Source organism: Ornithodoros turicata, chromosome 4 (assembly GCF_037126465.1).
Source record: "Ornithodoros turicata isolate Travis chromosome 4, ASM3712646v1, whole genome shotgun sequence".
Taxonomy (NCBI): domain Eukaryota; kingdom Metazoa; phylum Arthropoda; class Arachnida; order Ixodida; family Argasidae; genus Ornithodoros; species Ornithodoros turicata.
In genome coordinates this window covers 76,241,996-76,267,456 of record NC_088204.1, presented here as the reverse complement: position 1 = coordinate 76,267,456, position 25,461 = coordinate 76,241,996, and the positions used below count along the sequence as shown (strand labels likewise).

At 46.0% G+C, this 25,461-nt stretch overlaps 1 protein-coding gene across 3 annotated transcripts in view; it reads left to right on the top strand.

The window, feature by feature from the left end:
• LOC135391904 (chaoptin-like) overlaps window positions 1-25,461 on the top strand; it is a 355,781-nt gene that overhangs the window by 119,130 nt on the left and 211,190 nt on the right. For 2 of the 3 annotated variants that reach the window (XM_064622444.1, XM_064622448.1), the window contains 2 exons: window positions 6,184-6,218; window positions 19,192-19,235. The gene's annotated coding sequence lies outside the window, so the exon portion shown is untranslated. Of the gene's footprint in view, window positions 1-6,183; window positions 6,223-19,191; window positions 19,236-25,461 lie in introns of all 3 variants that reach the window. The other variant, XM_064622443.1, reaches the window with a different exon arrangement.

Below are 25,461 nucleotides of genomic sequence, written 5' to 3'. Positions count from 1 at the left end.
TTCAATGTCCGTTCGGAAGTTGTCACATTGCAGGCTTGCTGGCGCTACGCGCGTTTTTCAAGTGCAGTTGGCTTCAACGGTCGTCGAAGGCTGCCCGTCGCCAAGACTATATACTCGTGTAACAGGGATAGTCTTGGTTTATCAGTTCAGTGCTGTGTCCCGTGTCGTCTTTTCAAGTGCTGCTCTACGCTGGGGACTTCAGCGATTTTAATTCGGAACCAAACAGCCCAATTTTTAACATTTCAACGTATCGGGGGTATTATGCTCGCGTATCGAGGAAATTGCCTGAGCTTTGCAACACGCGCACAAATTACGACGCTGACGACAACTCAGATATGTCGTTTGTTTGTTTGTGCGTAAAAAGCGAGGAGAAATAAATGTCGTGTGTGCCGCCTATAAGCTCAGGCTTTCCTTGTCTGCGTGCACGCTATTCCACCTGTCTCGTGTACCCCGTGTATATACAGCATCACGCGACGCACGAACGAATTACGCGGCTACCTGTTCCAGTGTCATAGTAAGTAATAAGCATATGCAGCTATACACAATCCTTCCTGGCATTCCAAGAAGGAAGGATCAGCTGAACAGGGAGGATTCTGCAACGCCTCGTTCTAATTACTTCTATTTGGAGACGGGCCATGAACGTGCCCTTCGCCAGGGGTATACTCGACGCGACTGAGGCTCTAAGAAAAGCCCAATATATGTGCTAGGCACATCCGCGTCACGTCACGTCAGCCGGGGAGGGAACTTGAGCAATTCAGGAGCATGACGCGTTGCGGAGTAATGCGGACATTTAAAAGCGTTGCATAGGGAGTGCGCTTCGATTGTTCCGTCGTGTGGACGTTGATGACCACTTGACGTTGAGTTTCTGTATATAAGGCCCACGCCACGAGAAATTAAAGGGTTGTAGCGGTTCGTTTCCATGCGTGTTACCGTGTTTTCCGAATGAGAACGCGCTGCCCGGGTGGAAATGGCGGCGGTGATGGAAAACAGTAACTGGGAAATGCGGCAGTTATTGTCTCTACAGTAATCAGAGCGCCGACTGTGAGATAGATAACTGCGCGGGCCCGGGTCGACAGACATGTTTTCGTGAGCCCGTCCGCGGGCCGGATCGCGCAGCTAATTCCATGCAAGTTCTTATGATCACGTGCTTGCATTATTCCGGTGCACGCATTCGCGATATATTTTGTGCGCTCTCCGCGTACTCGTGCTCTGTGTCTGTCAGCCACTAAATCCCGAGTTAAACGAACGATCCGCGCGTGTATATATGTCATGCGGGTGTACAAAGGCGTGGTGATGAGATTGCCCCGACATCTTACGAACAGCTCGGCTCCTCCGAAAAAATAAAAAAATAAAATAACAATAAAATCAATAACGCGTTCTTTCGGGACACTTTTTAACGTATAACGCATGCTTATACACAGGAAGACACGGTATCACGCTGAAGACGGAACTAGCGGACATGGCACACCCATCTTCAACACTATACATCCGGTGATATACTCAAAGTCAGATGTTACGTCTTCATTAAGGTCATTGTCGCAGGAACTGTGCAGACAGCGATGGGTGCAATTGCAGAGTGATTCGTCGTTGCTTCATCGCATAGATCCGGAGCTGAAGTTCTCTGTTCCGTCTACGTTACCGCGCTCTGTTCAGACGCTTTTTACGCCGCTGTCGGTTGAAGGCGCCTTATATGGCCGTGATTTTTTTTTCATAAAGTTGGAAGAGCCAACTCATCGAATTGTTCGGTTTGTGCAACGGTGGAGGATAGTGAACATATTATAATGCACTGCAACGTAGGTATGCGTCTCAAAGAGCTACACTGAAAGCTACACTTGCTCGACTAGACAGCAGGGTCTTCGATATGGTGAAAGTGTTGGGGACTTTGGGCACCGAACACGAGGGATGCTGCCTTTGCAGCACTTGTGAAATTTGTCCAGAGCTGTGGGATGTGGGATACAATCTTCTAGGATTCTCTGTGCATGATCGTGGGATAATTGTGAATTGCGGATAATTGTTGACTTCTAGTGAACATGTGGATAGTGTACTTCTGTATATAGCGAACATGTGAACAGTGAATAGCGAACTTGCGAGTAGAGCACCTGAGAAGTAGTTTTGGGGGGTGGGGGGTGGGTGAGAATTTATGTTAAGAGTAGCAGAACAAGTCGGGAGACGAGTTTAATTTCTACTCGTTTTTTTCCCCCTCAAAAACAAACAAACAAACACGGTATTATTGGGTGCACGCGACAGTCATATGTGCCGAGATGAACGTGAAACACAATTTGTACAGTATATAGAGGAAGGAATATGTGCTCCGAAAATCTGGATCCTCGAATACAGTGAAAGTGGGATATCTGTGACGTCACGGGAGGTGCCTCAACGGGTGAAGCCATTGGTCACGTCCTATAGCTGGTTAAGTAGGAAGTCAAGGACTTGTGGTGTCGCAGTTGACATATTTAAAGTACCCTCAAGTACCCTCAACAGTGCAAAGTATGGAGTTAGTGGACACGATAATAGATATACAAGCAATAGCAACGCAACAAAAATACATATGCTACATGGATAGTCACATAATGATGTGTTGACGGAAGTCGGTGAGAGTCGTGAGTCGAACCCGCACTCTCTGATTGCCGGTCAGGTGATACTATGCCATTACACTACGCCGGCATCGCGTTCTCTTCAGTATACGAAGGCCTCGTCCATGAACGAGGACAGGCATCCAGTCTTTGCCGCACCCTCTCTCACATATTCTTCCATATACCCTCGCATCCACGCGCAGAAAAACGAAACAGAGGTAGGCGGCGACTTACTTTTTGAACGAAGTGTATACGGGAGATATAACCCTTCCATGTAGCTGCACGCAGCCGGGCTTCCGTGAGCTTATCTCGATGTAATCGCTCTTTTGTAAGTCGCGTAAATCAGTGTACCGGATATAGTCCATTTTGAGGTATTTGAGATACTAGATCGATAACGCCGTATAAGGATCGGCGATCACAGGCGGTGTGGGAACTAATGACTCGCTTGACCTTACTGCTTAGAGCGCTTATATTACGCAGAGAACGGACATCGGGGAAACTGAGCCTCGATGATGGATACGACAGGCGCTAAAGTTATGGTGAGCCCACCATAGCGATACAAATGTTATCGCACTACATCCCATACGGCGTTAGCATAACGACTTTTTACTTTTCGCCGTAGAAGCATCAAATGGCGGTGTATAACCCCCTTCGCTAAATTAAAGAGCGTAGCATGACACCATGACTCTCTATGACATCGGAGAAGACAGATATAGAGCTCGCACACCACAGGGAGGTTCTGCACCCGCCATTTTTGTACCTACCCCCAAGCGATCGTTTGCTGCGAAATCGCCATCTTGTTCTGGTCCCGCGTCGCATCATGTTGAGTTCATGCAACTTCGTACTGGGATAGAGGGTGGGTTGTGCGGTGTTTCTTACTCGATATGGTAGCTCATTCCTCCGCGGAGTGAGTCATCGTTGGGAGTGGCCAACCCTACGAGGCGGCATTTGCAAACATATTCGTTCTACCGCACGGACACTGGATGAAACTAATAGACCCGAGAAACGTTGGTAGAGAGACTGAAACCGAAACAAATCGGAAGGGGAGGCCTGGGTTCCACGAATTGGCTCTTGTTCACTGCCTCCTATTGAGAGAAAAGTAAGACTACATGGGACCATCGTAATCATCTCAAGACCGTGGCTTTCGGGCGCGACCTTGTTCACCCCCTAGCTTCGACCGTAGTTCAACTCTACCAAATTGGTGGCACAGTCGAACACTATGACGTCATTTGTTTACAAATAGGGAGAGGTCTATTGCCGAGGTCGAAAATACGTTGCGAAACGACGAGCAGTAACAGCCGAAACGTTTTTGCTTCTAGCCTCTTCCCTTGTACGACTTTTCTGGAGACTATATTGACGGCGACCAATAATATGTCTTTAGTATGTACAGCGCCAAGTAACGCCGGGATCGATATCCAATGAGGGTTCAAATGGCAACTCCACTTGTCCATGTCGTCTCCAAGACGATAACATCCTTTTTTAGGCTTCATTCTGATTTATTGTTCCACTGGATTCTACGTACTCGGTCAAGGGAGGCCGGGCCATAGATACGCGCTCGTACGAGGAAGTAGACACGGACGAGGAAAGCATTTCCTTCGACGGGGCAAACGCGACCTCCTCGTCGTCACACGCGGTGAGAAATAACAGTGATTACAATACTATCCGTTCCCGTCTTCTTTTTGGTCTCGTATAATGGCTCTCGGTGTGACGTCGTGACCTGTATAGACCCAGGGTAATTCTGGTTTCTATGATTGCGCGTGAAGTGTCTACGGCATTTTGTAGCTCGACAATCGCCGGTGCAATGTGTGACGTTACGAGCGGAAGCCGTGTTTCGGATGATGTTGCTGCTGCTGCACGGCTGATGGTGGCGCTTCAGTCGATTGTGGCTTTTCCACAGCTTCTTTTTTTTTTTCTTCTTCCTTTCGCTCATTTTCGTTCCTCTTCCGAGCGCAAGAAATGGAGCAGCCGGTCCCCTTTATGAGCGTCAAGCTCTTTTTATCTATTTCTATGTCTATTTCTTTTCTTCTTTATCAAACCATCCATGTACATCGTTTACGTTAGCATTAACAACCGATTTCGAGAGGAACAATCTTCCCGGCTCTATTTCTTTCGTTACTGCATGACCTTTCGCTATTGAAGAAAGGTGGTGGTGGTGGTGGTGAAAGGGCTTGCCGTTGTCGGCCTCACATATGTGGGCAACGTCACGACTGACGCCCTGGGGGAATGTGCGTCCTGGGCCGACTTCTAAGGGACTGTGCCGACATATGTCCGAAGAAAGCTTTGTGTGATCACGTAGTGATCGATCAATCAATCGGCATCGCTCTGTACTTCTATTGCCTTTTTCACTTTTACTTTTTCTCTTCGTGCAGAAGAGAAAAGGTAAAAGTGAAAAAGGCAATGTCCAGTGTGGAAATATCAAGATGTGTCCAGTGATATTTATTTTTGCACTTATAATTACTGCACCAGCGGCATGCATGTATACATACATAGTGTACACACCTCGTTTTATGCGCTACCCTTGCAGTGCGAGACAAAAGTTTACGTAACACGCTCCGGCGCATTCCTACCTCATACCCCTGACGCAGGGGCACGTTTGAACTCCTTTACGCAAAGGGACACCTAACGGAAAGGCGTAGCGTGACGTGACACACGGCAAAGGGGAATCTCCTTTTACGAAGCTGTCCTTATTGGGAAGCTGAGATCGGCGATCTCATTTTCATCTGTAAAGGCGTATATGGCGTAGCCTCCAACGAAGTGCTATACGACGACAGTACTCTCGAACGAAGGATAGACAGTGTTTATTTATTTATTTATTTTCAAGTACTCAAAGTCTGCGTGCAGATATTGTCGTTGAAGTACGTATTTTGAATTAATTGGTCGTATATGCTTACTGTTATATACGTGTAGGCTGGATATAATGGAAATATCTAGCGCGACATCTTTGGGTATATTTTTCAAACGACACACGGAAAGGAGTTCGCACTTGCCGTGCGTCTGTAAACTCCTTTCGCGAATGTGTCCTTTGCAGCTGCAAAGGACCCCTAGTGGAAAGGAGTTCAAACGTGCCCGTGTATCAGAGTGACACGCTAGGAGCGGGTGGGACCGTACGGACTCGCAAACAGGTGACTGGGTTATACCCTAGTCAGGCGGCAAACTTAAGGCCGTTAGTGGAACGGCCGTAACTTCACCCTCTCGCTCAATCATCATTTGGAATGACATCGTTCTCGACTGTGATTTGTTGAAAGAAGGATACTTACACATTTTTTGTTACAATTCATCATCTAAAATAAAGCTGCTGTTGTGGCTACAATTATGCAGTTCCGTCATCTAATCAGACGGAAGTAAACTTTACCTTATCTAACCTGTCCTAAATTAACCCAAGCAGCACAATGTACTAAAAGTCGAGTGCAATAGGGGTGGACGGGTAGGTGGAAGGCCTTGAACAGACTCGTGAAACTAAAGAACATTGATAAGACACATACCGTCCACCCCTATTGCACTCAACTTTCAGTACATTGTGCTGTTTGGGAAGGCCCTTTACTTGGACAGGAGCACACAGTCTCTCGCGAGGAAAACCTACACGGAGATTACGTCATTCTTTTCGTTGCAGGGCTTTCTGTTGCCGGTAGACGCGCACAAGTTTCAGTAAGTGAGTGTATGCACTTCCCAGTATTCCCTTCGTACAGGTGTGCACGTGAATAGCATGAAGCACGTGGATTCGCCGGAAACGAAACAATAACGAAATTTGACACGTGCATGCACTGGATTGAACAATGTCCGTTTAAAGGGAATTAGTTAACTTGGTTTCGAGAATTTCTTCGAAGCTTATAATGGATAGGTCCCGGCTGTTCTTTCCTCAGACCATATGCGTCGACGGGAAATCTGCCTCGAATATTGTGCGATTCCTGGAAGGTGATGCATATACCGAGGTCTTATAGTGCGTCATTTCGAAAGGAGGTGTGTATGTTGCCTGCGAAACGCGTATGGGGGCAATCGGTCAGTATATGAACTCTTTCGCTGTTGTATATGGAAAAATTTATGAAACATCACGGACGACACTCGCTCCAGTCAGACACAGTCAGACGACAGGCGCTCATGTATATGCACTTCCCGCCGTTCGTTATTGCGAACTAGTACTCGGAGGGCATTGGTTGGAGTATGCGTTGTTCGTTTTATGCGTGCTGTACGCGGCACGAAAGTCTACACCGATGAAGTTAGTCTGAAGTTGCGTAGTCCAGTACCGGCGGCAAAAACACACATACCCAGCCCCTCATCGATTTTCGTTTCGATATGTATTACGTAACAGTCAGAAATGAGGAGCGCCCTCTGCAGCACGTGTACACCTGATGCACTAATAATAATAATAATAATAACTTTATTTTTGTTTAGGTACCCCAAAACAACCACTAGGGTCTTCTTATTTGTGCCCCACAAAATGTTATACATGTTTAAGTGGATTTTGAAAAAGAAATACGTTAAAATAGACAACAGGCCTGTGCTGCTGTCCCGAACATAATAGAACACAGCGAGAAACGCACGTCTTGTGTGCCTATACCGGGTTATAACCAGTTTGTCAACATAAACTAGAATGACAAAGAAGAAAAAGAAAGAGAGAGAGAGAGAGAAAAAAAAAAAGAAAGGTCTGATATCTGCATCGATTACACTGTATTACATATTCATATGTCGCAAAAATAACTTTGAGATACCACGAAAAGGGGGGGGGGAGACATTAATATCACAAAAAGATAAAACAATAAGGCTAACATCGATCGTATCACATCTCCGACAAAAGGTAACGTTCACTACTCGCAGACGACAGTGGCTTCCCATCCGGCTGACGGTGGCCCGTCTGCATGGCTACGACCTCTGAAGACACGTTCGTGGTTGGCTACGGCCGTTAAAAGCACGATCCTGATTGGCTGACTCTTATAGTTGTTACGTCACATCGACGAGTAAGCAGGCTTTCTCTATCTGAGTGCTGTTGGCAAGATACGCCTCGACTAAAAGCCGACAACGTTAGTCACATCCATAGCCGTTGCCAAGTAGTGTGTGTGCTGCGTCAGAGTGAGAAACAACAGATACACGATGATGATTATGAGGTGTTCCACTGCAAGAGTTGCGGTGCCCTACCCCATAAGTATAGGGTTCCGAGTTGTCGATGTTTATTCTTTGACATATTCGGAGGGCGCTTTTCGGAGTTTATTATTTTACGAAAATTTTTCTATTTCGTGTTAGCGCCGCGAAGCAGCTGTGGATAGGAGGGACGTGCAGACGTGGACAGATGGAGAGAGGACAGCAGGAAGGAGTGGGGGACCGCGGGTTAGGTAGGCGTCCTGGGCCGACTTCAAGAGCAACTGCACCGACATTGGTCCGAAAAATCTGCCGGAAAACCCAGGGAAAACGCCAATTGTAGAATTCGAACCCGTCACCTCCCTAGTCTTCAGCTCGACCTTGGCTGCCTTCAACGAGCGGACGCTTTCCCCCCGCGTGACCATATGCTGCTGGTTCACGTCTTTCGTCGTTTTTTTTTAAATAAACAAATAATAAATAATAAATTTATAATAAATAAATATTGTACAGAATAGAAATATATAATAAAATGTTATAAACAAATAATAAATAAAAGGGTTAATATCTGAACAAAATATCTGAACTTCGGAGAAAAAGCGACGGCCGTAAAACTACGTACACTCCCAAAAAGAATAAGAAGCTGGTTCGCAAAAACATTTACTGCTATGCTATTTAAAACTTGCAAACGACGACATCTGTATTACGACCCGGATATACCTTGACATAGTTGCAACCAGTTGCAACGAGGCAGCTCTATGGCTCGCGCACGTCCCATCCTACTGACTGCGTTGCGACAACTAACTGCCCTTTCAAGAAGACAATTTGCACGTCGTCTCTTCCCCCTTGTCCGCTTTGAGGGAAAGGGAAAGAATGATTCACGGAAAAAGGAAAAGGAAAAATCCCAAGCGCTGGACGTTTTCCAAGTGTGTGTTTTCATCATCACAGTCACATAGGGAACCTATCCATGGAGGTTTACCAACTGTGTATCGTCATCAAAGAGGCTCACCCAGCCTTGGGTAGTAACTAAGTGTAACTATTTTCCGTTTTTGCTTGACATCTCATACGCAGCCAGCTAGGATGGCCTCAGATGAACTCCCATCTTGCTGTTCGTGACCGTGGAAAATTCTCCGTTTAGAACACGGTATAACTCCACTAGGACAGTACAAGTGCTAAAACTAATCTTTTTTTAGAGGAGTGTCACTGTACGAGAGCCGCTGATAATAGACCTATCCCTATTTGTAAACAAATGACGTCATAGTGTTCGACAGCGCCACCAATTTGGTAGACTTGAACTACGCCCGAAGCTAGGGACTAACAAAGTCGCGCACGAAAGTCACGATCTTGAGGGGATTACGATGGTCCCTGAGAGGGACGCGACCTTCGTTCCTATCAATAGACCTCTCCATGTTTGTAAACAAATGACGTCATAATGTTCGACAGCGCCACCAATTTGGTAGAGTTGAACTGCGCTCGAAACTATAAAGGTCGCGCCCGAATGAGGGGATTACGGTCCTACTTCTTTTTTTTTTTTTTCGATAGGAGCCAGCGAACAAGTGCCCATTCGTGGAACCCAGCCCCCCCTTCCGATTTGTTTCGGTTTCAGTAGGTCTACCAACGTCAGGATGACGTTTCTCGGGTAGAGGTCTATTTCGAACACACTGTCCTTCTGGACCCAGAATCGGCGGCTCTCGTCTTGGGACACTTCCCTTAACATTTCCTTAGACGTTCGCTGGATCTTCTACACTTCTAAAGTTTTTGAGAGTTACATTTACTCGGCTTTTCTTTTTTCTTTTTTGTTAAAAAGTAACAGTAAAGTAAGTATGAGTTACTTCAACGCGGTAACTGTAGCTATAACTATACTAGTTACATTTCAAGAAGAGTAACTGTCAGTCAGTTGGTATCCTTGAGTAACTTACCCATTAGTGGGTTTAGGCGAGCGGGTTAAGGCGTCCCGCTCGTTAATTGGTGGTAGCCAAGCTCGTGCTGAAGACTGGGAGGTGGTGGGTTCGAATCCTACCACCGGCTGTGCTGTCTGAGGTTTTCCCTGGGTTTTCCGATTTTTTCGGATAAACACGAATACCCGGAAGTCATTTATATAATCTCCCAAATGTTATGGGCAGGGCTACGGGTATTCGTAGTTATCCGAAAAAAATCTGAAAAACGTATACGCCGGTAAAATTTGAAGCAATTCGGATATATTCGAATTGCTTTAAATTTTACTGGCGTATGTTTCTAGGATTTTCTTTTTTTTTGCATTACGAATGCCCGGAACCCTACCCACAAAATCTCGGTGATTATGAGGTGGGAAGTGAAATGAATGGAGCACAAAACACACATGGAAGGTGAGGCACACGCCACCGCGTGGACAATGCGTATGTGTAACGTGAACTGCAGAGGCAGAGTGAACAAGTAAGACGAACTCGACATTAAAGCCTCAACAACGTCCGAGCAATGATCTGAAAGACGACAGTTGACTTTTCGTCGGCTGCCAGGGGGGGGGGGGTATATTTATTAGACCAAAGGAAAAAAAGGGGGCAAAGGTCAGCCAAACCGGACGTCGGCTTGCTATTCCGCAAAGAAAAAAGAAATAAATGAAAAAGGAATAAAATAAATAAAGAAAAGCCGCGTCAATCTGTCAAAGTGAGTCAAACGAGTACTTGGAAAAGTGGAGCGCTTGTGAGACTATGAGTCGTTGCTTTTGTCCTCAATCGTTTAGTCGGCCCCTGCAATTTACGTTATTATTAAAAAAAAAATGCCGTCTGCCTCAGCTTCTTCCTCTGTCTGTGAAGATGAGAGTGCATCCAAGAAAATGTGAGACGGAATGTGCCAAGAGTGAATATGTGTCCGTGTTTTCCTGAGCGAGGTCTCTTTATATTGACGAGAACGCGATAAGCGGCAATCAGACGGAGTGCTGTATGGGTTTGATTCCCAACACTGAGCGACTTTTCGTCAACTGCAGCCTCTCGAATTATGTATGTTCGTTCGTTATGTTCGTGTATCTTCGTTATGTATGCACGGTATCGTTCTATCCCTTGAAACGGACGGCGTGCCCCTTTTACAGCGATTAAGCATCGGATAGCGTGCGTGCACCGTGTGTCCCAGATGTCGCGCGGAGCGATGGGTCATGGAAGAAGCGCGCTGCGAAGGTGGCGTGATGCGACGTTGGGTATCACGTGAGGTGTGGTGATGCAGGTGGCGGGAGTGGAAGGCACAAGTATTTCAGCTGCGAGTATACCATACGTTGCACAGCTACTCGGAATTTTTCGTGACACTCACGCAGTTATGTTAATTGTCACAAAAAGACGTACGCCTCGCGCTTTCCACAAATCAAGAGGGATAAATGTATTATCATTCTGCACAACGGTTGGCCCTCAGCGTGCTATGTGGTGAAGCTCTGTTTCAAGACGGTACGCGCGGTTCGGCCCACAGGAAATCCCACTGTGCTCTCCGTCCTCCCGTAAAAGGTCCCCAGCTGTCTAGGTAGTAGCTCATAAGCACCAAATGCTCATAACCTCCAAACGCTCAAAAGCTCCAAACGCTCATATGCACCGAAAAAAAATTGGTGGTTTTGAGCGTTTGGTGGAAATGAGCAGGAGGGGAGAAGCTGCTCATAAGCACCAAACGTCCAGAACATCCGAATGCTCATATGCACCGAAAGGCGGGAGACCACAAAGGCCGGGTCTTCCTCTCCCGCATTTGGAACAAGGTCATAGGGTGAGAAAGGTGGAATGAATGGCGACTACCAAGGCCGCTTAATGTGTCAGTTTGAAGTTTATGTAACAGCTTGGTCCTGCTTGTATGTAGTCAGAGCGAATTTTTATGGAAGTTTATTTTTATCTATCGTGAGTCAATGGGTGTTTGAACGCCGTAGTGTCCGCCCATTTGGTCGAACGCCGTTTGGTCTCATGACGTTTGATCGAACGCCGCTTGGTCGAAAACCGTTTGATCGAAAGCCGGTTGATCGACGCCGTTTGTCGAAAGACGTTTGTTCGAAGGGAGTTCAAAACTGCATGCACTGTGTCATCCGCACCTCCTTTTCTGTAACTTTTGACTCGAGCATACCGAGCTGGCAATCAGGGTACTCTGTTTTTTTTATTATTATTATTATTTCTTTTTCTTGTCTTTTTTTTTTGCAGGGAGACCGCTGGTTACTTGCAGACGTTTGTAATTTACGAACCAGTCGGACACATGTTGAAGAAAGTTGCCCCAGGTTGGGAGCAGCCGATAGTCTGTGTTTCTTCTGAGCACCCTTCTCATTGCTGGTGACATATTTAAAGGGAACGGTCTGAAACGGGATAGCCATATGTGCGCGAAAGCCACTCGAAGTCTGTGGATGCTAAGAAGGAAATTTCGCCATGGCACAACGAAATATATTAAATTAACAGCATACAACCTCGTTTAGTGTATGCATCTGCAATCTGGGTCACTACACATGCACGCTATCCGAAAAAATAAGAGTGTACAAAGATCTGCTGCCCTGCTTATCTTGTCTAGGTTTCGAAGGACTTCTTCGGTTACATGTCTGTTGCAAGAACTAAATTTAGATTCACCTGCACATAGGCGAAAAGTAAATAAACTAAAACTGTTCTTTCTCCTATGCAATGGTCAGTTGATTGTCAGAAACAATAATACATTGTTAAAATTTATCCACATTCAACAGGAATAAATAATCGAAAATGTCATTAATTTATTTTTTTATTTATTTGCCAAGAATGTTTAATACTTGAAATCAATTATTATTTGACAAAGTGGGTTAGCATGAGGAATGTGTCTACGAGCAAACGGGTTACACGCAGTTAACTGTTGCTTAGGATAACGGCATTTAGAACTCCGGCGTTCAACACTCCAAGTGAACCAATAAAAAATCGATCAAACGACCGCTCCCGTTTCGATCTTCGATGAAATGTCTTTCGACCAAATCATATGTCGGCACAGTTCCTTATAGAAGTCGACCAGGATGCACATTCCCCCAGGCCGTCAGTCGTAACTTTGCCCACCTCTGTGAGGCCAACAACGGCGAGACCTTTCATCGTCACCACAGTGAATTAAATTCGCCTACCTGAGGTAGAGTGTGGTTGACAAAACGTGCAAGAGAAAATGTGGCCGATGAACGGATATCAACATGGAACGCAGTCTACTCCATAGCGCCTTAAGCTACATAAACGAGTTTTTTTTTTTTTAATTGGGTGTTAGCGCCGCGAAGCAACTGTGGCTATGAGCGACGTACAGATGTGGACAGACGGAGAGAGGATAGCAGGAAGGAGTGGGGGACAGGGGGTTAGTATGCGTCCTGGGCCGACTTCAGGGGGAACTGTGCCGACATTCGTCTGGAAAGTCTTCGGAAAACCCAGGGAAAACCTCAGACAGCACAGCCGGCGGTAGGATTCGAACCCACCACCTCCCAGTCTTCAGCACGACCTTGGTTACCACCAACGAGCGGACGCCTTAGCCCACTCGGCCATGCCGCTGGTCACACAAACGAGTAAACACAAGAGAAAACGAGTAGTAAAAATAAACTGAAGAAATAACATTAAACTTAATATATGTTAGAGGTTCAACGATAACACCCAGTGAGCTTGAACTAGCGGTGTAGGAAGGAGGATTGACGCTGCACAGCGTCGCAGTCAGGCACTGGCGTCATCGAATGGTTCTGTAGCATTCGCTACAGTTCCACAGTATAAAGTCTGCGTCGTGAAGCGTACATTAGAAGTAGTTTTGGCATGTGCTACAACGTGTCTGTTTTTGCATGTTCTTGCCTGTTTAGGTATTTTTTTTTGTCTAAATATCTGTCTATTTTCATGGTTTTGGCACGTAAATTTCCGAGCTCTACTTATAAGAGGAAGTAATGTTGTTCTTGAATGCCTAAAACGGTGGGCAAACAGAAATGAGTAGAAAACCAATCATCCAAAGAACCAAGCCAGTCATCTTCCAGACCGAAGGTAGAATAACTATAGGAGCGAGAACGTGTAGAGCATGTTGGATGGAGTTACGGAAAAAAATAGTCCCGGAAAAATTGGTCCCTGGTTGCGTGGCGGAAGAAATGGTCCCGCGCGGTTCCGTGCGCCCAAAAATACAGGATCGTCGTTGTGGACATCTGATAAACCGAATCATAGCCAATCAAGTGCTATCATTCGCACTCCTCATGTGTTCGAAATTGGAAGACATGTTTTTTTAAATTAACATTAATCATAATGAACAATAAATGCTGCACGCCATTTAATGAGGAACATAAAAGCGGTTCCATTTGCTGCACCGCTTGTATTGTACAAATTGCGTCTGTTCTTTCTGTTCCTCTCTTTATTTTGCGGAGTACAGACAACGCGACAAGATCATAAAGCAGTTCTGCAGTGTCTGCTACCTTCTCCTAAAAGTGAAAAATAAATAAATAAATAAATAAAAAGGAAGAGTCGTCTTTCTGCAGAACGAAAATTCAAATCTCAGTTCTTTCTTATTCTCACTGATCAGGCCTTATCTTCTGTTTTGTCGACCAACTCGTGGAGTGGTAAAAGTTGTTTGGATTTCTGTAAAACACTAACAACTTGGGGCAGCGTCAACGGGAACTTGAACTTGAGAATCGCAGCAAAAATTTTGAAGTAAAAATGGTAGACATCGATGCCAGCGAACTTATAATGGAATATCCTTTTGTGTCATTGAGAAAAAGAGAGGACGCCAAACAAAGAGACGCCAAACAATTTTTAAAGTAACACATACAAGAAAGCCTCCAGGAGATATATCTGAATCCTTGCATTTGCGTCAGCATTCTACTTTTTTACCACACCAGCTACTGTCGCTGATGCTGAAAGAAGTCTCAGCACAATGAAACTGACCGATCAAGAATATCCTGCGCTCAATTAACCATAAGAGATGTCAGGCTTTCTGAGTTCGTAGTCAACCGAAAACATGATTATCATATCTCTGGGCTATGACGCATTGATTAACCAACTTGCGAAGAACAAGGCTTGAAAGAAGGGTTTTGCGCAAATGTTCACTGCAGTCCTATGTATGCATAATATAAACCCTAGATAAATATCGTATTCCAGCTTCTGCACTGTAAGTGAACCCGGACATATGTTCGGAGGGGACCACGCTCTTTGTTGCTACAGCCCTGGGAGCCGAGTGCCTTTCGAGCTAGAATCAAGTCTTTTGTCCTAGGCTGCCTCCATGTCTATGAAAATAAAGCTCAAATTGAAATCCATAAACGAGAAGGCGCTATTCGTTCTGGCTACATACAAGCAGGACCAAGCTGTTACATAAGCTTCAAACTGACACATTAAGCGGCCTTGGTAATCGCCATTCATTCCACCTTTCTCACCCTATGACCTTGTTCCAAATGCGGGAGAGGAAGACCCGGCCTTTGTGGTCGCCCGCCTTTCGGTGCATATGAGCATTCGGATGTTCTGGACGTTTGGTGCTTATGAGCAGGTTCTCCCCTCCTGCTCATTTCCACCAAACGCTCAAAACCACCAACTTTTTTTCGGTGCATATGAGCGTTTGGAGGTTTTGAGCGTTTGGAGGTTATGAGCATTTGGTGCATATGAGGCACAACCGCTGTCTACGCTGTAAAAGAAAATGGAGTCACAAAGGGTAACAATAAATCACAGTGTCCTTGCATCTAAAACATGGGGGGGGGGGGACAAGCCGGACGTTGACAAGCCAGGGTGAGAGGAGCGGGTTGGTAGTGTGCAATGTATACAGAATTTTTTTTAATCCAATTTATTTCCAATGGAAAATGTGTACAGCTAAAAAGTTGCTCAAGCAGCGTGCCTCCACGCAAAAATCCCTCCACGAAGTATTGCACAGGGCAGACGAAGTAATTCTTTGTTAGCCGAACTACGGTGAACTGAAAGTTCACAATAGCCGAACTAATGAACGCTGTGTGAGGAGAACGTAGCGACACCAGATGGCAAAATGTATCTCCCACTGGCGTGGGATAAGGCCACGTATATATATATATATATATATACACCCCCCATTATGTCTGTAACGAGAGCAATTGCAATAAATCTATAAGGATCAGCTGTAAATGGTAAGGTCTAACGCAAATACTCCCTACCGTTCACATAAATCCTCGCTCCTCCCCATCCCCACTCTCTCTCTCTCTCTCTCTTCATATTCTAGGCCATTCTAACAGCGTGTTCACGAAATATATGCTCGCTTCCACACACAGGCCATAAACCTTCGAATTGTCTCTCCGTATATATTTTCTTTACCTTTTTCTCCATTCTTCTCTTTTGGAAACTCTATACCTATACATATGTTTCTCCCGAGAAAACGGTAGCCGTTACACGCATGCCCAGATGGTCCGTGGAGGGAGGGGGGGGGGGGGGGGGCGTCAAAATATACGACCAATTCTTTTCTCTCTCTCTCTCTCTCTCTCTCTCTCTGTATTTCGGGTCACTTTCACCATTTTTCTTCTTATTAGTATTATTATTATTTCTGCGAAGGTTATGTTTTCTGGAGAGTGTCCTTTCTTTTTCTTTTGGGACCCCTATGTAGGAGAGGGGTTGCGCAATTTATGGAGATGGACGGTAATGTTCGTAGCAACCCTCCTCTCACCCTCCCTTTCTCGTCTCTATTCCGGCAGCTTACGCCTTCAGTGTGTGTGTGTGTATGCGCGCGCACACACACACATAGTAGTCTGGTAGGTTTATGGTCCGGTCGTTTAGGTTGAAGTGCCTCATGGCGAGGCCTAGTAAAAAAAAAAGGGGGGGGGGAGGTTGGAGAAAGGAGGGGATTTTGCGCGGCGGGGGCTTGATTTATATGTGCGGAGAATTTGCGAGATTTCGCTGGTACCGGGAGCATGTCAGCCTTATACTGAGAAAGATTGACCCCTCATCATTGTGTGTTGGACGGCGAGGATGGTCTGTCCGGTTTGTTTTATGATTTTGAAATTGGTCGGAAAAAGGGTAGCCCAATTTTGTTCCAGCAGGAAGGAGTCCGTGTGCAAAAGCTATATAAACTAAACATATGGTACACAATATATCGTGTGTTAGGAGACCGTTGATAACGTCACCGTGAATCTACCGTACCATATACTGGAACCATATATCAGCGTGCATGACACAGAATCTTCTCAGTTAATGGGTGCGGTATAGATGGGTGTAGGAAAAAATGGTCCCAACGGCAAAGACGAAAAAAAAGAAAAAAAGGTCCCATTCCAGACACGGAAGCTACGTTATCACCGGTCTACTAACACGCACTAATGATGCCTTAACAAATGGTATAATATATGAAAGAAAAAAAAAAGGGAAAAAGGTGTAAATCGGAGTATATGATCAAAACCAAACTTTTGCTGTTCATTGTTTAAAAAAAAAATTCGCCCAGTCATCCCTTGTCTGATATGCAGGCCATTGGAAGAGAAAGCTGCGTGTCTCGCAACAATGACCGGTGAACATCACCACCACGAAAGATGAAAGTCACTGAAAAGGTTAGCAGGCTGTAGGACTCGAACCCACATCTTCTGGATTGCCGGTCCAGGGCTCTACCAATTGAGCTAAGCTTCTTTCATGATCACCACCATGTTGCTTTTTTTGTTGTTTTCTTGCGATTTTTTTGAGTAAGACCTATATCCCGGTTCACGCGCCTGTCACTCTCGCCTTGTTGCTCTCCTCCCTGTAACCGTCTACGTTTGCGCACGGCTTCGCGGTGCTAAGAGAGAGAGAGAGAGAGAAAGAAGGATGGAAAGCAATGTGAAGCGTGAAACCTACCATGATGCACCTATGCATATTTTAAAGAAAGATCTCATCGCCGTTGTTGCGTAAAATACCCTCTCCAGAGGCCCCTCGTCCCATTATGTCTGGGTCGTGTATACAAGCAAAAAGTGGAGCGTGAAGCTGTGGCCTCAAGGACTTCGAAGATATGGAAGAAAGCTCCAAGCCTTTATCGTCAAAATTATCATTAATTCGCGTTCCTACCTCGAAGCACCTGCGGCGATATGCGCGATATATACAGCGTGGACAGATGGAATGAAGACAGCAGGAAGGGAGTGAGAGTTGAGTTCGTATGCGTCCTGGGCCGATTTCGAGGGGGGGGGGGGTGATGGAACTGCTTGCCGTATAGTCGGCCACGCTCAGGTGGGCAACGTCACTGCTGTCGCTGGTGGTATCTTGCGTCCTGGGCCGACTTCACAGGGAACTGTGCCGACAAAGCGTCTTAGGAAAACACATGAAAGTACAGCCGGCATCCGGATTCCAACCCGGGGTCACCTCCCAGTCTCGGCGTGGAATGCCATTATCGTAGCCGTACTTCGCAAGGTGCAGCCAGGACATACTGATCTAGAAAGCCAATCAGTGAACCCCAAGGAGTCTTAATTGTGGTACGCTAACAAGTGTTTCTTCCCCTTCATTTTTCATCATATGAAAATTTCATCTCGCCTGATTTGGACCATGAAATTAGGTAGTACTCGTGACATTTCAGTGAATATTAAAACGCCATCGTGGCAGACATGGGACATGGTATTGTCATCAAGTCAGATAACTACATGGAGACATATATGTTAAAGATAAAAGCGGGAGCCAAGCTATGCAACAGAGACAGAGAGAGGAGCAGACAGTCGACGCCGTTCTCACGAACTTCCAAGCAGGTGGTGTGTGCACCATCTGCTGCTGGAAGATTCGAGATAACCGCTATAATCACGATAATCCCGTGAACTCTGCACCAGCAAGCACCTCGATTCCGGCGACATCGCAGTCGTCATTTGCCGCTTCTCATCCTTTTCCTGATCCTCCCGGCCGAGTGGTTCGCGGAATCGTTGGCTTCTCGGAAAGCACCGTCTGCTCCGTAACCCTTACAGCACCAAGGCCGACCGGTTCGTCTGGAAGGACGCTCATCCTCTGCTTCGGGTCATCCGCCGGCTCTCTCCTGCTAGTCTGCGTGGCTGCCTTTCTGCTCGACAGATATTACTATACATACGTGCAACGCCGCGTTCTCCCTTCGTCGTTGTTTACTATTTTAATGCTTGTTTATGGGTGGAGGCAGGGGAAGGTGCTTACTTTATGCGCGCGCGTTTGACGTGTCCCATTCTCGATGTGTTGTTTCACGTGCGTTTTTTGTTTTGTTTCATCCGTCTTTTGTCTTTGTTTTTTTCTCGTTAGCTTTTTACGAGGATGTAAGTTGAGTGGGTCGAGATTTTATGTCCATTATTTCGTGAGATGGTGTGGGTGTGAGGGAGAGGGAGTGGGTGTATCGTGGGGTGAAAGTTGGTGGGTGAGAGGCGGTGAGGGTGTTAAAAAATGGACAATCACTCTAGCTTTCCCCCCTTTCTTTTAAACCCTAAAGCTAATAAAAGTATGAGATAATTTAAATGAGAATATGAGTAAGTGAGGATGCAGGATGATAGTGGGACAGCGTAGCGCAATGGTTTGCGCACGAGTCGCGAGGACAGGGATGGGGACCCATCGTGCTTCGAATGTCCTGAAAAAGGAACTTGCATTTTCTTTTGTTTCTGTTTCCGTTTGCTCTTACCAAGAAACGGTCTACTTTCTGTTTCCTGCCCTCCTGTTCACGTACGTCGTGTCCTCACAGTTTCCTTACTTTTTCTGTCTTTCAGGAGCAACTGCAGTGCGGCTCTCTTCCAAGTCCGACGTTATTTTCGTAAGTATATCGAGGTATGGCAGAGAGCCCCGTATGAGTACTTTTGTTGGTCATAAATATAGAGACGAAATGTGCTTTCGAAAAGTAATCTCGGTAAATATGGCCTTTTTTTTCGCGCGTGGAAGAGAAAATTCGTCGGATAATATACGTAAACATACTGAATGAAGGCTAAGAAACAGACGGACAAAACACATACCTTTTCTTAGCGTTCCTTCAGTATATGTTTGCTCTTAACCAACACGCTCTTTTTGTTTTGTCTCTACCTGGATGACATATGACTCTACCGCGAACAGGTTGATGCTACACGGCCGTAGTTTTCTTAATGATCATTTTTGGTACGTACGAAATCATGAGCTGAACAACGGCTGAAACAACATAAGGCCCTTAGGGAACTTGTTTCAGGGCTCGCGCAGGAGGCGAGTCACAAGACGAAGCGGAGGAGCGTGTGGGTACATAAGTTTTTACCAACACCACCTAGACACAGATGTTTCCCTCTCACTTCTTCGTCGCGTGGACATATACCGTGTGTTCACACGAGCGCCATCCTCACGGAAGATTCTAGTGGAAGAAAAGTTCCGTCCTGTGTTACGTTGAGCATTCACACGGTGCGGAATATCGGGAGTGGCGTACTGCACACTTTAGCAGACGACACCGCCAGCGTCTTTTCCTGTCGCCTGCTACAAAGGTCCGTCCCTGTTATGTTGAGCATTCACACGGTGCCGGAATATCGGGAACATCGGAACTGCGCACTCAGTAGCACTAACAGACGACATTTAGCAGACGACACCGCGGCGTCTTTTCTTGTCGTCTGCTACTATCTTGCAGCTGTGCCGCAGGATATTCCCCGCGGCTAGCAGTGCACGTGAAGACACGACGTTGAACAGAAAGCTGTGACGTTTTTCGCATCTTTCGCTGGAATATTCTGGGGAATGTCGGTCGTGTGAATGCACGAATAGAGTTCGATGTCATTTGCTTCAGCCCATCACCGTAGACGGTTTCAAACACGGGCTTTCTGTGGCTGCCCACGCGGCCGACTGCCGTTCATCGTGACATACGTACAAATACTGAAGACCATAAAAAAATACTGAAGCCCATAAGGTGTGTCACCCTAGTGTGACGACATGTTGCACGTGCCGCAGGGTTGGACTGCGGATAATTTCGACGACCTGGGGTCCCCTCGACGTGCGCCGAAAATCGCCGACACACGGCGCTGGAAGCAATGTTTACCTCCCCCACATTGCTACCGTCCTCGGCCGGGATTGAACCCGCGATCTTCTGAAACCCATCTTGCTGTGATATCACGGCGGGTGTCTCGGCCAATGGGGCAGCGCGGGAGAAGTCACGCGCTCACGAGTATACCAATAGGATCGTGGGCTCTCCAGTAAGAGCCATCTAAAACTGTCTCTCATAGATTTGTCTTCTTCCCTCTCACCGATAGGTATTGGAATATACAGGGTGTTCAAAATTAAGCTTTCACGAGCACTACGCAAGCACAGCGATGACAGGAAACCGGATGATAACTTTACGCTACTTGTGTAAGAAACAGGTGCTGCTAATTATGTAGCACGTGTTTCTTACTCAAGGAACAGAAAAATAGCACCAGTTTTTCTTTTGTTCGCCTATTTATAAAGTGCTAGTGAAAGCTTAATTTTGAACACCCTGTATGCTGCCGAAGGAAGACGTTACTTTTGGTGATATTACACATGTTACAGTTTCTATGAGAAAGAAGAATGGCCGTAGGTGTCGTTCCTTAGATCTTGACGTTGCTTGTGCTCTATCTCGCCAAGTGCGGATCGCATAGGGAAACAATTCTTTCCCCCTCAACTCTCAGGCGTGCAGTATATACACAATGCGTGCATGATGTTACGAGCCACATCTATCAAAGTGTCACAAATCCTTTAACGTTTACTTGTTCCGCAAAACTTGAGGGTCAAATGACTTCTTAATGGACTTTCCGTCTCACCTTTTCTAAAGGATACTTTCGTTCTCGCTGCAAAGGGTGTACCCCGTGCAGTTGCGAAGATAAAATAATGAAAGGGAGAAGAATGGAGCTATACTTCATTTGCCGTCCACTCACCCCTTTTTACACTCTCTCTTTCTGACGACGACGCATAAATTACCCGTTTACAAATATTTTTTTTTATTCCTTCTCTTTTTTTTCTTTCTTCTTTTGTCGTTATTTGAAACCGCCGACACAGAAGCGCAACGGGTGTTAATGCAAGCCCCGCTCCTCACGCGTATTATTTCCCGAGCCAAAAATTTTTTTTTTTTTTCTCGGAACGTCCATTTTGTCGAGACAACATTAACCCCATCTTCGCAACGCCTATATATCCATACCGACGTTCGATGGTGATTAAACGAAAGGAGTAAAAAAATACGTTAAGAAGATAAACGATATTCGCATGATAAGCGACGTATACCCTTATTATTATACACCCATGAATGCGGAGTAAATCAACCTCACCTGGAAGGCATTCTTTTTTTTTTTCTTTTCATACTTACTCTTTTTTTTTATGCAGTACAGACACGAACCCTTTCGCATCCGATGAAGGTAATTATACAGCCGTATACGGCAAAGTATGGGTTACTTGTGTAACCGAGAGAGAAATGCGCCACAATCGTTAAGAATGGGTCCGTATATACGCCGCGGCGATCGCGAAGGATCCTACTGTATCCTTATTGGTTGCATGAAGAGAGAGAGAGAAAAAAAAGTAGCTCCGGGCTCATATACGATCATCATATTCGTGTGTCGTAGTATAGGTATACATGATTGCTTCTCTTGAAGTAGTTAACCCCTTCTTCGCATTTCTTCCTCTTATGCCGTTCGAACGGGGGCTCCATGATGATGATGATGAGGACGATGACGATGGCGATTATTATGAAGCGGGTAATGAGTTTGTGGAAGTCGTTAGCGAGTAGTCACGAGGAAGATTCGTCGCGAGTCTTTTTTTTTTTTTTTTCGGTTGGAATCTCGCGATCGGAGGAGAGCAACGTGAAATGGAAGAGTGTGTGACACGATGTGACTGACTGGGGGGCATTCAATTGTGACGGCATAGCCCTGTATAACAAACAGTCCCCGTAAGTAGTAATGAATTACTAATGTTCTAGTTCACTGTAAACTTATGCCAAAGTCACGCTTATTACTATTTATATGTAGAAAGGGACCAGTTTTGTTCCTTTGACCAGCTGATTAGGGAGAAGAAAGAGAAAATCTGGTTACCGCGTAAACGAGAGATGACAGCGGGAAATAGTGGGGAGAAAGGGGCCTAGTACACGTCCTGGGCCGACTTCGGAGGGAATTATGCCCACATCCGCCTGGGGAAGTCTGTCAAAAAACCTAGGGACAACGTTTTTCTTTTATTCCGTCTTGGCGCCGCGAAGCAACGGTGGCTATGAGCGGCGTAGCAGATGTGGAGAGATGGAGAGAGGACAACTGGAAGGAGTGGAGATAAGTATGTGTCCTGGGCCGACTTCAGGGGGAGCTGTGCTGACATTCGTCTGGATAGTCTTCGAAAAACCAAGGGACAACCTGAGACAGCGCAGCTGGTGGTAGGATTCGAACCCACCACCTACCAGTCTTCAGCACGACCTTGACTACCCCAGGGACAACCTGAGACAGCGCAGCTGGTGGGGGGATTCGAACCTGCCACCTACAAGTATTCTGCATGACCTCGTAACTACCACCAACACGCGAATGTCCCACTCGGCTCCACAAAGAAAGTGATTTCCCCGATAGAAATATGTATTTAGGCTGATGTCTCTCCTCACCGACCCCCGCGAGAATCTAATTCCTGCGATTCGGAGAAGTAACCTAATTTTACTGCCGGTAGCCTGGTTCTCGAGTTTTCTTCTTCTTTTTTTTTTTTTTTTTCTTCTCAGAAATTGTTGTTTCTCCTGGCGGGGGTCAGCAATGCGCCGCTTGTGACCCACATGGCAGTGTTTCCAGGGAAGGAGGGATGGGGGTCGTGTGATACATCGGTCCAAAGATGACGTCTGACTCACCAGGCATCCATCCCGCTTGGGAAGAGGCGGTATTATCGACGGGAATATCAGCCGGCCTGGGTGTCCGTTTATCTATACAGCGATTATATGAAAGCTGCCGGATAGTTTTCGTAGAGAGCGAAGTTTAGGGTTCAAGAGGTCGTGACTACGATGGAATGGTTAGTAGTATGCATAAAAATTCTAACCGCCATCGGAAGATGATGGCAATTGATGCTCTGAGGCTCCAACACATAGAAAGGACAAATACGTACAAAGCTTAGCTCAATTCGTAAAAGCCCTGGACCGGTAATTCAGAAGGTGTGTGTTCGAGTCCTACAGCCTGGCTAACCTTTTCAGTGACTTCCTTCTCTCATCACCATCAGAAGGTTTGTTTTGAATGTTAATTTTGTGTGTTTTTGTCGAACATTACTGTAGCGTACATAGTTATTGCAGATATTAACTTGACCGTAATTTTGCTTAGATCGAACAACAACAACAATAGATGATGACGATGAGATAGGGTGTTTCACCGCGGTGGTGCGTACCCTACCCCATTGCACGGGGAAATTGAACAACAACAACTTTAGTTTTGGAAATTGAATGTCCATGTACCTTATTGGGTTTTCTAGCCCCCCCCCCCCCAGCTTAGATGCACGTATTACCCATGAAGCACCGTCACCGTTTGTGAGTCACCTTTTTTGGTCATCTTCGTCTTTAATCTATTTCATCCTTTCACGGTTTGTAACTTTATCCTTATCTCCTAATTCTTTTGTTACTTATTTTATTCTTGTTTCATTTATTTTTCTTTTTTCCTTGCGGAATAGCAAGCCGACGTCCCGTTTGGCTGCCCTTCCCCCCCCCCTTTTTTTTCTCATTGGTCTAATAAATATATCCCCCACCCCCATGAAACAATGGCGCGGTAACTTAACAACAAGCGCATCTGTACAATGTTGCTGCAGAATTGTATAAGGTAAAATGAGAAGAAGAGAAATAAAAAAGCGCGATTGTGCTGGTGGATTGCAAGCAGTCTGACTGTATCCACATCGTCATGCCGTGATATTGATTACGGTAACAAAGGCCGTCCGAGAAGAGTATGTATTAATATTCTTCCGAGAACACGGCTCCTCCGCGTGTGGATCGAATGTCACCTTCCTCGCTGCCTCTTTTCTTTTTAACTGTTTTCCGACCGCGAGAAAGGCGTACATTACCCTCTGTATACTCGTCGAATGCGTGCACGTAATAAATACCGAACGAGACAACAGGGACAACGTGTGGACGTGTGTTGGACATGCACGACCTCTAGCGGTCAGTACGACAATTTCAGTTCTACGTGCGAAGATATATATATTCTTATATATAATGGAAAGAGCGAGAGAGAGGGGGGGGGGGAAGAGGGGGTTGGAGACAGTTTATTTTCTCCGTTCTATAGAACAGTTTTTAAGCGGAACTCCCAAAGTCGATTTCCTGGAAAAGGACGTGCGGACGCACTGTTGTCGCGTGCGGTCATTTGTGGCGCGCGTGCGGAACGGTCGGACGTGCTGACGTCATGTCGGGTGTCGACGTGGATTCCGCGAAAAGGTGGGACTCTCGAGTGGGATGTGTAGGACTGGACGGCAGGTTGTTTCTAATTGGCCCGAACGTGGGTGGTTGTACCGTGTTTTTGAGGGCGGATATTTTTTATTTACTTATTTTTTTTTTCTTTTCGGAAAGCGTGAGTTTTACTACTTTGTGCCCAAAGGGCGATGCTAGTGGCGTTGTGATGCGAAGCAGGATGTTGTGTTATTCATTGAGGGGGAAGGTCTCAGTTTTTTTTTTTTTTTTTTTTTTTTGAGTAGGCGCTACTCATTGGGTGCTGCTCAGGGATGCGATTAGGGGATTTGAAAGGCGTGGGTGGGTGGAAGGGGGGGCATCGAGCAGTTATCAAGTGATTGTGGAAAGGTTGATACGCTTCCGGTCAGAATAGAAAGTATTAGTACATCGTTACGCAAAAGGAGATGGCGTACGTAACAGATAGCGTTGGGGGTTTTGCGCAATGCGCAAAGCTCTGCTTGTCCTGCGCGTGCGCAGAATCATCAACGCTATCCCTTACGTACGCAAAGGCAATAGCGTACGACGCATTAAAACTCACTATTGGCTTATCGTGTTTTCGGGACCGTTATCGTGAACACCTTTGCGATCTACTGTCGTTTTTTTTTTAATTCCGTGTTAGCTCAGCGAATCAACAGTGGCTATCAGCGGCGTCCAG